The sequence below is a fragment of the Procambarus clarkii genome, chromosome 71, assembly GCF_040958095.1.
Source record: "Procambarus clarkii isolate CNS0578487 chromosome 71, FALCON_Pclarkii_2.0, whole genome shotgun sequence".
In the NCBI taxonomy this organism is placed as follows: domain Eukaryota; kingdom Metazoa; phylum Arthropoda; class Malacostraca; order Decapoda; family Cambaridae; genus Procambarus; species Procambarus clarkii.
The window spans coordinates 17,827,891-17,842,288 of record NC_091220.1 but is presented as its reverse complement, the minus strand read 5'-3'; the positions used below and the strand labels follow the sequence as shown (position 1 = coordinate 17,842,288).

At 40.9% G+C, this 14,398-nt stretch overlaps 1 pseudogene; it reads left to right on the top strand.

Annotated features, from left to right (window-relative positions):
- Positions 1-14,398, top strand: part of LOC123774953 (ATP-dependent RNA helicase Ddx1-like) — a 35,010-nt pseudogene that overhangs the window by 18,767 nt on the left and 1,845 nt on the right.

The window sequence follows — 14,398 nt, the reverse complement described above, 5'->3', positions numbered from 1 at the left end:
CAGATGACATCAATGACATGAGTGAAATTAACCTCTGGACTTTGAAGTAGCCATAGACAGTTCGTGCACTCTGTGCCAGGCCATGATTTCTGGAATTCCATATTCATCAAGAATGGTAACACATTCTTGAGGTTATCTTGAGATGATTTCGGGGCTTTTTTAGTGTCCCCGCGGCCCGGTCCTCGACCAGGCCTCCACCCCCAGGAAGCAGCCCGTGACAGCTGACTAACACCCAGGTACCTATTTACTGCTAGGTAACAGGGGCATTTAGGGTGAAAGAAACTTTGCCCATTTGTTTCTGCCTCGTGCGGGAATCGAACCCGCGCCACAGAATTACGAGTCCTGCGCACTATCCACCAGGCTACGAGGCCCTCTAATTATGACCTCTTGTGGTATTCAAAAGAACACCATAAGAGGTCATAATGATAAACACTTCCAAAGGATACCTAATCAACCAGGTTGTGATTTGTATGTCAGGCTGCAAGCAGCTGCATCTAACAGTCTGGTTGATCAGACCACCAACCAAGAGTCCTGTTCGGAGACCAAGCCCGCAAGGACTTTAATCCTGGGAACCAACACACGGTAGCCGTAAGGCAAGATACATGGGTATCTTGCACATACCCATGTATAATAAATACAAATACACATGTATTTGTTACTAATATGCACACTATTATATTCTTTGAACACTAATATGTATTATTTGTACAGTTATTACAATGTATATACACATTATGTGTGTATACCTACATTTTAATGCAATATTATGAACCACTAAGCAGTTCCAGTGGATGATATTCTGTTAATGTAGATACCACCACAGCATAGTCCCACATGCTCATTTGCTGCTGGCACATGACGAAGCAAAGTGCCACCTGATGCACTACAGCACTAGCCAAAACAGTGCTCTTATGAGAAACCTGGTCAATAAATCCTGAATATGAATAATTTTTCACATGTTCTTTTTCTAAAGGAGCATGAGGTCCCATTACTGATGCATAGGTGCACTAACCTGTGGCTGTGTCTCTTACTGTAAATGTCATAGCCAGCATTGGATTCACTGATATCTGAACCTTGTTCAAAGTCTTTAACACTGTCAGGATCATCTATATAACACGATCATTGTTAAATTAAGTTATTTCGATGTTATTAAGTGATGCTGTAGGCACAAGCTTCATGGTGGTGTTGTGAACTCCCACTGTATGCACCATTCATGGTCTCTTTCACTACTGAGCTCCTCACAGCCAGGAGTGCCCATGATTTTTCCCCAAGATGGCATCTGGTTACTTGTGGTGTGAGGAAGCAGATGCGAGCCCCTCTACCTGCTGGAGTTTAAAATCTTAGGCTATACATAAAATTGGTCCTTGTTGATGTATACTGCTGATGAAATGACCTTGGTTGATTAGTGAGGTTAAATATTCTTCATAATACATAGTCTCATGAAATATAGTATAATTAAAATTGAGCCTATGGAGCCCATACAGTGGTATGAGATTAGTGCTTCATTTAATTAAAATACTGTAGTTGATTTATAGGAACATTTGTCATCCTTTATCATTGTGCTAAACTAAACCCTGACTGCCCCAAAACTTTTAACAGGAGGAGGGGCCAATAACAGAGGCAATCCATATTCGTGTGTGTGTCTCCATGGTGACCGCAAGCCTAATGAACGCAAAGCGAATCTCCAAAAATTTAAGGATGGTGGAGTGAAGTTCCTTATATGCACTGATGTAGCTGCTCGAGGAATTGGTAAGTTCTTTTCGTTGCATGCATTGGTTTTCTCTTGGGGAAATTCTCTATATTTTAAAAGATGCCTGAGGATATGAGGATATTGTTAAAACATCCAAATGTTTGCTGCAGATGTTGGAGGACTGCCATTTATAGTCAATGTGACACTGCCAGATAAGAAGAGCAACTATGTTCATCGTATTGGGCGTGTGGGTAGAGCAGAGAGAATGGGTCTAGCTATCTCCCTTATTGCTGCTGTGCCAGAGAAGGTTAGAGTTTTAAACCAATATTTGCATTCTTTATTAACTGGTAATAGCCCCTGACTTGACATTATTTTACATTGGCTTTCGCTGTCCTTATTTTCACTATTGTAAAGATGAATTCCTTAAACCTAAGTAACCTGTGTAAAGTCTCGCATGTAGACTTTTGTTGTAGCTTGGTTAATATTTAAAGAGGAAAGAATGATAATGTAATTTATGGTATGTTGCAGCTTTTTGCAACATTGAATACTTTTCCATTGGATACTCCCTTATGTGCACACTCCAAAAAACTCCTTCATATGTGACAGTTGTATGAAAGGAACAGGAAAATCTGAAGTCTCCTTACAATAGTGTCAGTCTAGAAATGACCTAAGTTTAATTGCAGGATGAGAGCTATGCTCATGGTGTCCAGTCATCCTAGTACTTTGAAGCTCTGAAACTACTGATGGTTTTGGCATCCACCACCACCTAACATGTTCCAACCATCTACCACAGTTTGCAAAAGAGAACTTCTAATATTTTTTCCATCACCTTTGTTTTCTTAGCTTAAGTCTGTGAGCTCGTGTTCTTGAAGTTGTATGGCAGGTTTCAAGAATTCCTCTGTCAATTTTATTGATTCCTGTTACAATTTTGTAGGTAGTGACCATATCACCTCTTTTCTGTCTTCTAGCTTTGGTATATTTAACCTATACCCTGATGTAAATCAATGGGCCACAGAAAATATGGTATTTAATGAAGATAAGTTCCAACTTTTTCGCTATGGAAAATAAAAAATATCAAAACGGAAACCATGTACAAAATGCAGTCAAATCATACCATAGAACATAAAAGGAATATAAAGAATTGGGGAGTAATCATGTCAGAAGATCTTACTTATAAAGAACACAATAAAGTAGCAGTCACAATTGCAAGAAAAATGACAGAACCTTTCAAACAAGAGATGCTGTACCAATGATGATACTTTTCTAGGTGCTAGTGCTTTCTAGAGTGGAATACTGTTGCACAATAACAGCCCCGTTTAAAGCTGGAAAATTGCTGACCTGGAGAGCATGCAGAGATCCTTCACTGCCAGAATTCTCTCGATAAACCATCTAAATTACAGAGACTGACTAAAAATGCCTAAATCTGTATTCTCTAGGGCACAGGCAGAAAAGATACATACTAATTTATACATGGAAAATATTAGAGCTGATTCCAGATCTGCACACAGAAATATCACACGAGACCAGAAGGCATGGCTGGATGTGCAGAATACCCCCATTGAAAAGCAGATGTGCAATAAGTATTCTGAGAGAGAACTCTATCAACATCAGAGGCCCGAGACTGTTCAACACTCTTCCACTACACATAAGGGGTTTAATGGGCCTACCCCTCGCAGTGTTCAAGAAAGAACTAGATAAACACCCCCAAAGGATCCCTGATCAACCAGGCTTTGATTCGTATGTCAGGCTGCGAGCAGCCGTATCCAACAGCTGGGACACGGACTGGTTGACCAGTCCAGCAACCAGGAGGCCTGGTTGGGGACCGGGCCACGGGGAACCTTGAACCCCAGTAGCCAATTAATTGGTAGCCTCTCCTAGTAGTTCTTGGTTCTCAGTTCTGGAAGACATTTAGCTGCATGTCTTTACATTTTTTCAAGTTAATTGCTGTACTTTTCAAGATGAGCTCAATGCTACTGCATAATTCAATTTGGTCTCCCGAAGGTCGTGAACAAGTTCTTTAATATTTGTCATGCATGTATTTATAAGTGAATCTGAAATTGGAAATTGCAGAACATGCTCCTCACACAATGTTCTTTGTGATCCTGTTGTCTTATAACCAATCCCTAATCAGACTTCGGAAGAACATCCTTGAAATAACACGTTCCTTGACATTCCTGATAAGTCTTTCACGAGGTTCAGTATTAAAGGCCAAGGGATAAATTTAAAAATAGAGTATCAATTTTGTATATTCTTCTCTTGTTTCAGGTGTGGTACCATGGAGAGTGGTGTTCAACTCGTGGGCGTAACTGTTCTAACACGCGGTTGACAACGGAAGGTGGTTGTTGCGTTTGGTACAACGAACCACAGGTTAGTCCTCAAGAGATTTTTTGTCGTATTTATCTTTCACATTTGATATATATAGAACATCATTGCCTACTTAAAGATTTGAAAGGCTCTAGTCTAAAACTGATACAGTATTAAAAAAAATATTAGAGCCTAAAAGTGATAAATTCTGATTAGGAAGTCAAGTACTTGTATGTCTCTGGCGCTTGCCCTTAGTGATGCAAGTGCACCAGGTGATTAACACCTTTTGTAATTTGAATGTGTTTTTTCCTCCTATTCTGAATCTCTTCTTTTTTTTCTTCTTTTTTCCTCACTTTAACTCCCAGTGTATGTGTCCCTCTATTCCTAAAATATGTATTAACAGTAAATAGCTTCTTCATGGCACAAATTCTTCAATCTACATACTTCTGCAGCACCAATAATGCCAATTACATTATCTCAGAGGCCTCTTTACTGTATTTCAAATCACTCCTTACAGATATTCTGTAGCTTCTGGGTGTCATACTGATCTTATTCTTCAAGCTATCTGAATAAACTTTGGCTTCTCTCTCTGCAGTGTAAACGGCACCCTTTACCCTTTCAAACATAATTTTAATTACATGTGCCTAGGACGCAAAATTACTGTAGGTGTGAATCGGTAATAAAATGCCATATTTTAGATTTAGGAACCATTTATTGCTTTGAAATTGAAATAAGTTTATTGAGGTAAAATACACACAAAGGGATGAGGTAGCTCAAGCTATTCTCACCCCGTTCAGTACATCGTGTTAATACATACATAGACACACATCACAAGCAATAAACGTATTACCGAACATTCTGAGAGATAAACATATACATTTCCTCCTCTACACAAGTAATTTATTGCTTTAGAAAAGCCAGAATAAAGAATTAATGATTGGAAGAAATTGGCAAGATTAGGCAGTGTTTGTTCATATGAGTATAGTAGGGTAGTGACAGATGTATACAATGGAAAAATACCAGTATAATATTACCTTTCAAGAGCCTCGGTCCATCACTACATTGAGAATCACATTTTACACTGAAGTGCATTCAAAATATTTTGTTTATAATGTGAATTAAATGTTAGGCTGCGACTGACACCCTTGTTATTTCACTAGTGATCTTTTTCTTATCTGAACCACTAGTACCTAGCTGATATTGAAGAGCACTTGGGAGTGACCATCCAGCAGGTCGATCAAGAAATGAAAGTTCCAGTTGATGAATTTGATGGCAAAGTGATTTATGGTGAAAAGAGAGCCAATGTTGGTAAGTTTTCTTAATAGTGTTTAAAATTTATGTGCAGTACACTATTTGTTGTTATTCTGTATGGAGAATGTTGTCACGACACACTATACTCCCAGTTGTTCCATGTTCTTTTCTGCATGCACTTTTGTAGCTCTTGCTGCTCGTTTTTCACACTGATGTGCTTACTGTCACAGTGCTCAACCATTCCTGTCATTGGTGTTTGTTATTACAAGCATGCTTTTAATTACTGTGGCTACAGAAGTGGCACAATTTTGTGCCAAAGTTTAAAGTGCTCAAGTTATTAATGCTTGAAAATGCCTTCTTGTGATAAGGTTCTACATGATGCTGCTCCCTGGGTGTTAGTTCTTTAGTAGAACAAGGGATGAAATTAGCAAATAAATGATTATGCATTTCTATCTTTATTGGAACTAGAAGGTTTATTCAAGGGTAAACATCACTAAAGCAGTACAGCTACATGCTATTTATTTGGAAGGAAAATATGTACCTATATTTAAGTATTATTGCTACACATATTAACTGTAAAACAGAACCAGGCCTTTTTTATAAATTTATTAAGAGCAAGCTGCATTTAAAAGATTAAATCCAGAGTTTGAAAATAGGGAACAAATACAGAGGGAATGAAAAAAAAAGTATGAAACATTAAATGAACAGTTCCAATACGTGTGTACTCGCCTAGTTGTGCTTGTGGGGGGGGTTGAGCTCTGGCTCTTTGGTCCTGCCTCTTAACTGTCAGTCAACTGGTGTACAGATTCCTGAGCCTATTGGGCTCTATCATATCTACATTTGAACCTGTGTATGGAGTCTGCCTCCACCACATCACTGCCTAATGCATTACATCTGTTAACTACTGACGCATGGTGATCGCACCTCAGTTTACCAGTGTCTCCTGCCTAGTAACTATCGCGCCTGAATGCTTTATAAAGCATTACATTTGTTTTGGGATTTTTGGCTATTTGAACATAAAATTTGTTATTATATATCTTGCCATGAGTCCCAAGAAAGCCAGTGGTAAGGTTCAAGCCAAGAAAACACATGTGAGAATGACCATAGAGGAAAAACAAGAGAGCATTCATAAACATCAAAACGGTGAGCAGGTTGTTGAACTAGCTAGGCAGTACAACAACTCTATGTCAACAATATGCACTATACTTGCTAAGAAAAAGGACATTATGAGCGTTAAAGTGGCAAAAGGCATATCAACAATCCCGAAACAAAGAACACAAACACTTGAGGATGTTGAAAAGTTTTTATTAATTTGGATACACAACAAAGAGTTAGCAGGTGATAGCATTTCAGAGGCCATCATTTGTGAGAAACCAAGGCATTTGCATGAAGACCTTTTAAAGAAAACCCCTGGAACGAGGGGGAAAAAGATGAATCAAGTTTGAAAATGTGAAAAGTTTGTGTGACAATAGAGCTTCGTGGAAAACTTTTGCTGCGGTCATTACCTGGTGGAATGCACCCAGGATGGAGTATTAGGGCTATACATCTTTTAAATCATAAAAGTAATAAACATTTCCCATCAACCTTACAAACAATATTAACCTATTTTCATGTATTTCCCCCATGTGCATTTTAACAAAGTTACTAAATTGCCTTTATCATTCTGTAAAATTTCAATTACAGTATACTGTATATAATTTTGTTAGTATAAATGGACTGAATATTCTGAAATCACTATAAATTTTACAATTTCAGATTCAAAGGTGGTCTGGACACCCAATTTGGTCAGACAGGTGAAGAGAGCATTTAGGATAGTTCGAAGAGATGAAGATGGTCACAATTGTGTTTGAAGAGGCAAACGCCCCCCTTTGCTCCTGACATTATGTTCAGCCTATTGACCCCTGCACACCTAACACAAGGTAGGTTGAAAACAACTCCTTCATGTCATTGGTTCATTAGCCAGAAACTTAGGGCCCATGCAGGAATATCCCTAAAAAAAAAAAAGTGGCCCCAACAATGCATCCTCCAAGTCTGGAGGATGAGCAGGAGCATTGTCGAGAAGCAGGCCCTTTAGTGTCAAACTTTTCTCTTGCAGATATTTTTTGATGGCAGGGCAAACCACTCTACATCACAGTTTTTCTGCACGTTATATATTTTTTAAAACTCTTGGATTTTCGGAACGATACACGAGCAAGGGTTTAATTTTCAAATCGCCACACAGCACAAGAGTTAGCCTATCCTGACACAAGTTAGCCCAAGTTAGCTTGTGTCCGGGCAGTTACGTCTCCTCTTGGGTAATGTATGTCCTCTTCGGCAATTTTTTCCAGAATAGCCATGTCTCCTCACAATTAAACACTTGTTGTGGAATATATCCATCAATACAGTATCTACAAAATCTTTAAAATCACGAACAAATCTTTCAGGCCCTACTTTGTCTGAGCTGGCACCCTCACCATGCCTCACAGCACTATGAATACCACGTCTTTTTTCAAAATTTCTCAAACCATTCCCTACTCACCTTAAACTCTTTCGTATCTGCAAAACTCGTTCTAGGGGTTTTCTTTATAAGATCTTGCATGAAGATTTCATTGTTGACCAAACCACACACTGGAAATTGAATAGACGACGACATTTCGATCCGTCCTGGACCATTATAAAGTCGATTGTGATGAGATGAGGGAAGCAAGAGCATTAAGTAGGCAAGAGAGGTGAGGAGATGGCAAGTATGTACGTATGTACATGAATAAAACATGTACATACTTATACATAACGTGTGTAAATAGTGTAATAAACACAATAACAGTATTTTGGGAGGAGGAATGTTGGCGAGTAATGTGTTGGAGGAGGGAGGGAGGACTGGCAGGGTGTGGCAGCTCACTCATGTTTTTTGGGCTCACCATACCAACATAGTGGATCGTTATGGTGAATACATACGTAGATGGGTATATACAATGTGTGTATATAGTGTAATAACAGCAAAAACACTGTTTGATTGTAGAATATGTCGCATATATGAGGCCCATAATTTTGAGCATAGCGATGTTCTATACTTTGAATTATATAAATTCCACAAATTACACACTTTTAAATAATATTACAGCAAAAAAAAAGGAAGAAATGAATGAGAAACTTCAAAATAATTGCGCAACATTTTATTCGCAGCAACTGCCGTCGTACGGGGTGGCGGGGCCGACAGACCCCCATCGCTCCAACGCTCAGCGCCCATAATTTGCTCAACTTCCCAGCTCCATCGCAGCTAAAGTAAGTCACATACAATATTTTTTGTTTGGTTTCCCCGTGATCAGACTGCATTTTAACAATATAAGAAGAGAAAAAATTTTTTGGAAAGAATTTATTTCTTGTGCACCAGGGTGTTATTTGGAGACAGAGCAGTTCAGTGGTTAACTACTCAATTTTTTTTTCTCCCACACACGCACCCCCCTAGGAAGCAACCTGTATCAGTTAACTCCCAGATAGTGTACCTATTTACTGTTAGGTAACAGGGGTCATCCCCTTTTGTACAAAGAATCTGCTAAAGCTTTTAGGGCTAATCTTTGACACTCGTTTGTCTTTGTCGCCCCATATTTTTTACGTCCGAGTTGAATGCTCTAAGGCCCTTAACTAACTTTAGGTCATGTCCCATACTTCTTGGGGAGCTAATCGACACTGCTCCTCTCTTTACATTCCTCTCTCGTTCTGTCTAAACTCGATTACGGCCCCGTTTACTCGTCTGCTTCTCCTTCTACCCTTCACCATCTGGACACACTGCATCATACTGGGTTACGGCTCAGCTCTGGTACCTTTCCTTCGACACCTACCCTAAGCCTGTATGTTGAAACTGGCGTCCTGTTTCTACAGGATTGCCATGATCGCTACTGTCTTCTCCACCTTGCACGGTCCTTACAGCACCCTCACTCTTGCTTATGTCATGCCTTGACCTTTACCCATCCTGTGGTTCCTGTTCCCCTTCACCACCTATCTCTTTCTGTACGGTTGTCTCTCTTACAAAATACTCTTTCAGTTTGTGTTACCAATATTTCCCCTCGTGTCATTCCGTCTTTGCCCCTACGGAGGGGTCCCCGTTCCTAAATTCTGTAAGCCTTGACCCACATGACTAAAACTTTTACCCCTCCTACAGTTCTAAATCACCTTTTCCTTGAACACTTTTCTTCACACTTCCACTCTATTTCCGTCTTCACCAATGGGTCTTAAGTCTGCAGACGGTGTAGGCTACTCTGTTGTTTTTCCTGACTGCACCTTTGTGTCTCCTGCCTCCGGAGACTAGCATCTTCATGGCAGAACTTTATGCTATTCTCTATGCTCTTCATCAACTCTTTTTCTCGCTGTCAATCCTCCTCTGTGTTTGTAGTTGACACTTGCAGTGCCCTCATGGCTCTAGAGTCCTTTAATCCAGTCCATCCTTTGGTAGTTGAAATTCAACATTGGCTGTTTCTTATCTCCAGTAGATTTAAGACAGTGGAATTTCGCTGGATTCCCACCCGTATTGGTGCGTTCTTAAATGAGCGTGCGGACACTGCCGCTAAGGAAGCTATCCGCACCTGTCCCATCTCCCGTAAAGGTATTCCTTATTATGACTTTTACCCAGTTATTCATTTCCCCATTCTTGCCCGTTGTCAGGGTTGTTGGTCTTCTGTTACTGGTAACAAACTGCGTGCTCTTAAGAGTAGTGTGTTCCCGTGGCCTTCCTCCTACCACCGTAACCGGTGGTGGGAAACGGCTCTGACGAGGTTGTATATTGGTCATACACGTTTAACTCACGGGCACTTAATGGAGCGCTGCCCTGCTTCTTATTGTCCAAACCGTTGTCTCTACATGTCCTGACTTCCAGGACTTACGTGTCTTGCTTCCCGACCATCCCTCACTGTCAATTGTCCCTCGATAAAATTCTTGGTAAATTCAATACCTTTGATATTGTTCGCCGTATGCGTTTTTGTTCTTGTATTGGCGACGTTAGTGATATTTAGCGCACTATGATTATCCCACACATTTGATGGTTTGATAATTACTGTACTGTACAGTACTTTGGTTTGGAATGTATCAAATAAAGTTGTTTCATGTATTCAAATGTGTGAGAAAATCCACTGGGGCTGTGAGATGAAGCGAACCTGTAACAAAGGCATTGCCAGTTGCATACTCTACCACCACTGATGGTAAAAGTCTTACAACTGGATATCTTGTGTGACGGGTTATGGTATCACAGCTATACTGAACCAAGATGGTATGGCTCTCCCTCACATAAATGAAAGAAATGCTGCTATTGGCCTTGCAGTGTGTAAGTTGCAGGTGGAAACAAATGAAAATTATCAAATAAATAATTAAACAATTTACTGAAATAGTAATGAACAAAAATAACACATGACAATACTTGACTATCATGTAATGCAAAGGTGAACAAGTTAGTATGACCTTAAATGCAAAAAATAAACTATAAGCAATGAATAAAAGTATGAAGATATACTGGTGTTCTGAAGACAGCTACCATACCACCATGGCATCAGTCACAAGATGTTGGCTGGAAGTGGATGACGGGTTAGAGACACCAAGGTGATCCTAGAGCACTAAGGGAGAGATTGCCTCTCCAGGGAGGCAGTGCTCTTTATATAGTCCGGCGGTGATGACTCATCCAGTGTCAACACGAGGTGGACATCTTGTCAACTAGCAAACTGCTCGTGGTGGCTGGCGGTGCCTTTGTGTTGAGCTGTACCACTGTCAGTTGAAGGCGGCTAACTGCTTGTTTGTGGGGACAAACTGCCAGTTAGCAGTGGCACCCAGCTTGCCTCTGAGTCGTACCAGGCCGTGCCAGGCCCTGGGGGGTATGGAGAGTTGGCAGGACTGATGACTCTTCTGGGCTGGTGTAGATGTATACTTCCAGTGCAGAGGCATTGAAGGTGAAGGGAAAAGGCAGTTCCATTGCTATGCAAGGGATTCACGTGACACTTGTGAAGCCACAGAAAGTCTGGAGGCCCTACTGAAGCCAGTCCAATTATTAAATAAAATCCCTGAAGTACGCCGGTGAAGGGTAAAGTGAAGGGTGAAGCAAGACCGTATGCCCCAACTTCAGGCACACACAGAAAATCACGTTTTGGTCCCGCCTCTCAACTGTGTATTTGAAGTTGGGGCGTATGGTGTTGAACTGCTTCAGCCTTCACCGGAGTGCTTGTAGGTCTTACGTAAGACGTTGACTCAAGGAGGGGCCTCAAAACTTGCTGTGATTTATGGGGAAATCCAGTTGTAAGACTTTTACAAAGTCAGTAATATACTGTGGTAGAGTATGCAGCTGCCAGTGCCTTGGGCAAGGGTTTACGTCGCCTCACAGCTCCAGTGGATTTTCTGCTTGGTGTATATCAGGTTGTGATTTTGTGTGTGTACCGTATTGTTATGATCGCCATCTGATAAGTCCTTTCTGGCCTCAAGAGTCATTGTTACCCACCTAGAAAGATTGCAGATGGCCAAAGCAGTTATTTAAGTTAAGAAGGGACAAGTCTTAAACAGAATTTTGCATAATATTTGACTGTAAAGGGGTAAATTGAGGTTGATTGAAAAACAAAATGGTGAACCGGGCAGGCGGTACTCACAATTAGGCGAGTACACTCGGGAACTTTTAAAGTGCAACCAAACATGCTTTAGGCTCTCACAACAAGAGGTGAGTGGTGGTGGCTCAGGTGCTCAGCCAATCAGAGCACCTAAGGAGGGAGGGCAGGAGTGAGAGGGGGTGGTATGTGGAAGTTTGGTGACAGTTGTGTGTAGTTTGTTCATCTTTATTGTAAGTTTCATGGCTTGGTGTGCATTTCCCTAGTAAATTTAATTAGGGAAAAATTCAGGTGTTTGATTTTTTAAATCAACTTTTTAAATGTTGAGTTGTTAAAGCCTCAAAGTGCATGGAGTTGGTTTGGGAGTATGGCATCCTCATGCTGTTGCGTGCTCGCGTGAGGTAGCAAAGGTGATGTAAAGTTGTGGGGTGTACATGCTTGGGACGTCCTCTCTCGGGATGGCTGGTGTTAGACCTGCGTGTTTGTCGGTTGTTGAAAAGCCGTCATCCTTTGCTGTTGTGGTATTGATTTTACATTGTTCATCTTGTAATTAATACTGTAGTGCGATATCTAGGGCTACCATTTGTAGGTTTAAAATGTCTAATACAAACAGTTGTGCAATGAGTTTTAATAGGAAATATCATCCACCAAGCACCATTGTACAATTATATTAATTGATAGTATATGGATTGTGCAGAACTGCTTAGAATGATCTTTAACACTTGGCTATATTGGTCATGTCAAATACCTGCACGGTGAATGCTCAAAGACCCTTTCTTTATTCAGTGTTGTCACATACCTCATGGGGGTATGGATAGGCAAACACTCATTCGGTTAAACTTGCCTTGTAGTACTTTCAGAGCTCAGTTATTTGGAATCTGGTTAGCACTTTCCAAATAAATTGACCTTTAAAGTGAATTCCTATTTAGGTTTAAAACATTATACCGAATGAGAAACTCGGATTATATAGCCGAACACCAGAAATGTTGTTATTCAATTTGGTTGCCTAAAGCACATTCAAGGACTACACATTACATGGCATTCCAGGATTCCTCTATACCTTGCCTTATTCTGTAAACATTGCCACAACCCTGTGTTTTATTGATTTAAATGGCCACAGGGAGGCATACAACACTGCAGATTATGATGTCATTAGTTATCCACTGTGCTGACAAGTGGGCTGACTGATGTTCGTTGACACCTGTATCGTGCTTCAATTTAATCGCCAGGAGATCACCCTCTCACTAGACTCGTCTGTAGGAAGTACAGTATAGTATCTCAAATTACCTTGGATCATAAATAGCATAAGACTTGGCGGGTAGGAGAGGGTTGCAGTGTTTGTCATGGCTCTCAGTTGTTCCTGGTATTAGGCAATTTAGTTCTGGAATCATTTTTGTTGGCCAATGTTAAACTTTTTCGAAAGTAGATGTTTTTCTGAAAGGGAAGGGGGGGGGGGAACCTCTATGCTTGGATACAGTTATCTAAGTGAATACTTAGATTTATACAGTAGAATAACTACCTTCTTTTCCTTAGTCCAAAAGGTTGCTTGTTTATTTCTAGGGACTTGTATTTTCTTTTATTTTTAACTGCAGCAACTTTCAGTGAATGATAGATTCTTACTGAAAGGACCTTTACTTCATTGTTGTTGCTTTATGGTCATCTCATTGTGTACAGGGATTCCGCGAAGCTTTTGGGGTTAGTCTTTGACACTCGTTTGTCTTGGTCAGCCCATATCTCTTGCCTCCGAGTTGAATGCTCTAAGGCCCTTAACCTCCTTAAGGTTTTGTCCCATACTTCTTGGGGATCGGATTGGCGCACGCTTCTCTATTTGCACTCCTCTCTCGTCCTGTCTAAACTCGATTATGGTTGCCCTGCATACTCTTCTGCTTCTCCTTCTACTCTTCGCCGTCTTGATGCTTTGCACCATACTGGGTAGCGTCTCGGCTCTGGTGCCTTTCGTTTGACTCCCGCCCTTAGTTTGTATGTTGACACTGGCTTTCTCTCTCTTCTGGACTGCCGTGATCGCTACTGTCTTCGCTATCTTGCGCGGTCCTTCCAACATCCTTCCTCTCGCCTCTGTCGTGCATTGACTTTTCCTCCTCCTGTGGTTCCTGTTCGTCTTCATTGTCTCCCACTTTCTGTCCAGTTATCTCGCTTACAGGATTCTCTTTCTGTTCATATTTCTAATGTTTCTCCTCGTATTGTTCCTTCATTACCTCTGTGGAGAGTCCCCCTTCCCAAGTTGTGTACGTCCTTGACTTGTATTACTAAAGCCATTACCCCTCCTACAATTCTGAAAAGCCTCTTTCTTGAGCACTTTTCTTCGCACTCCCACTCTATTTCCATCTTCCCTGATGGGTCTAAGTGTGCGGATGGTGTGGGCTACTCTGTTGTTTTTCCTGACCATACTTACATGTGTCGCCTCCCTTCGGAGGCTAGCGTCTTTACGGCAGAACTTTATGCTATTCTCTATGCTCTTTGTCTCTTGCTTTCTCATTCTCATTCCTCCTTTGTGGTTGTAGTTGATTCTCGTAGTGCCCTCATGGCTCTAGGGTCCTTTAATCCTGTCCATCCGGTGGTCATTGAGATTCAACATTGGCTG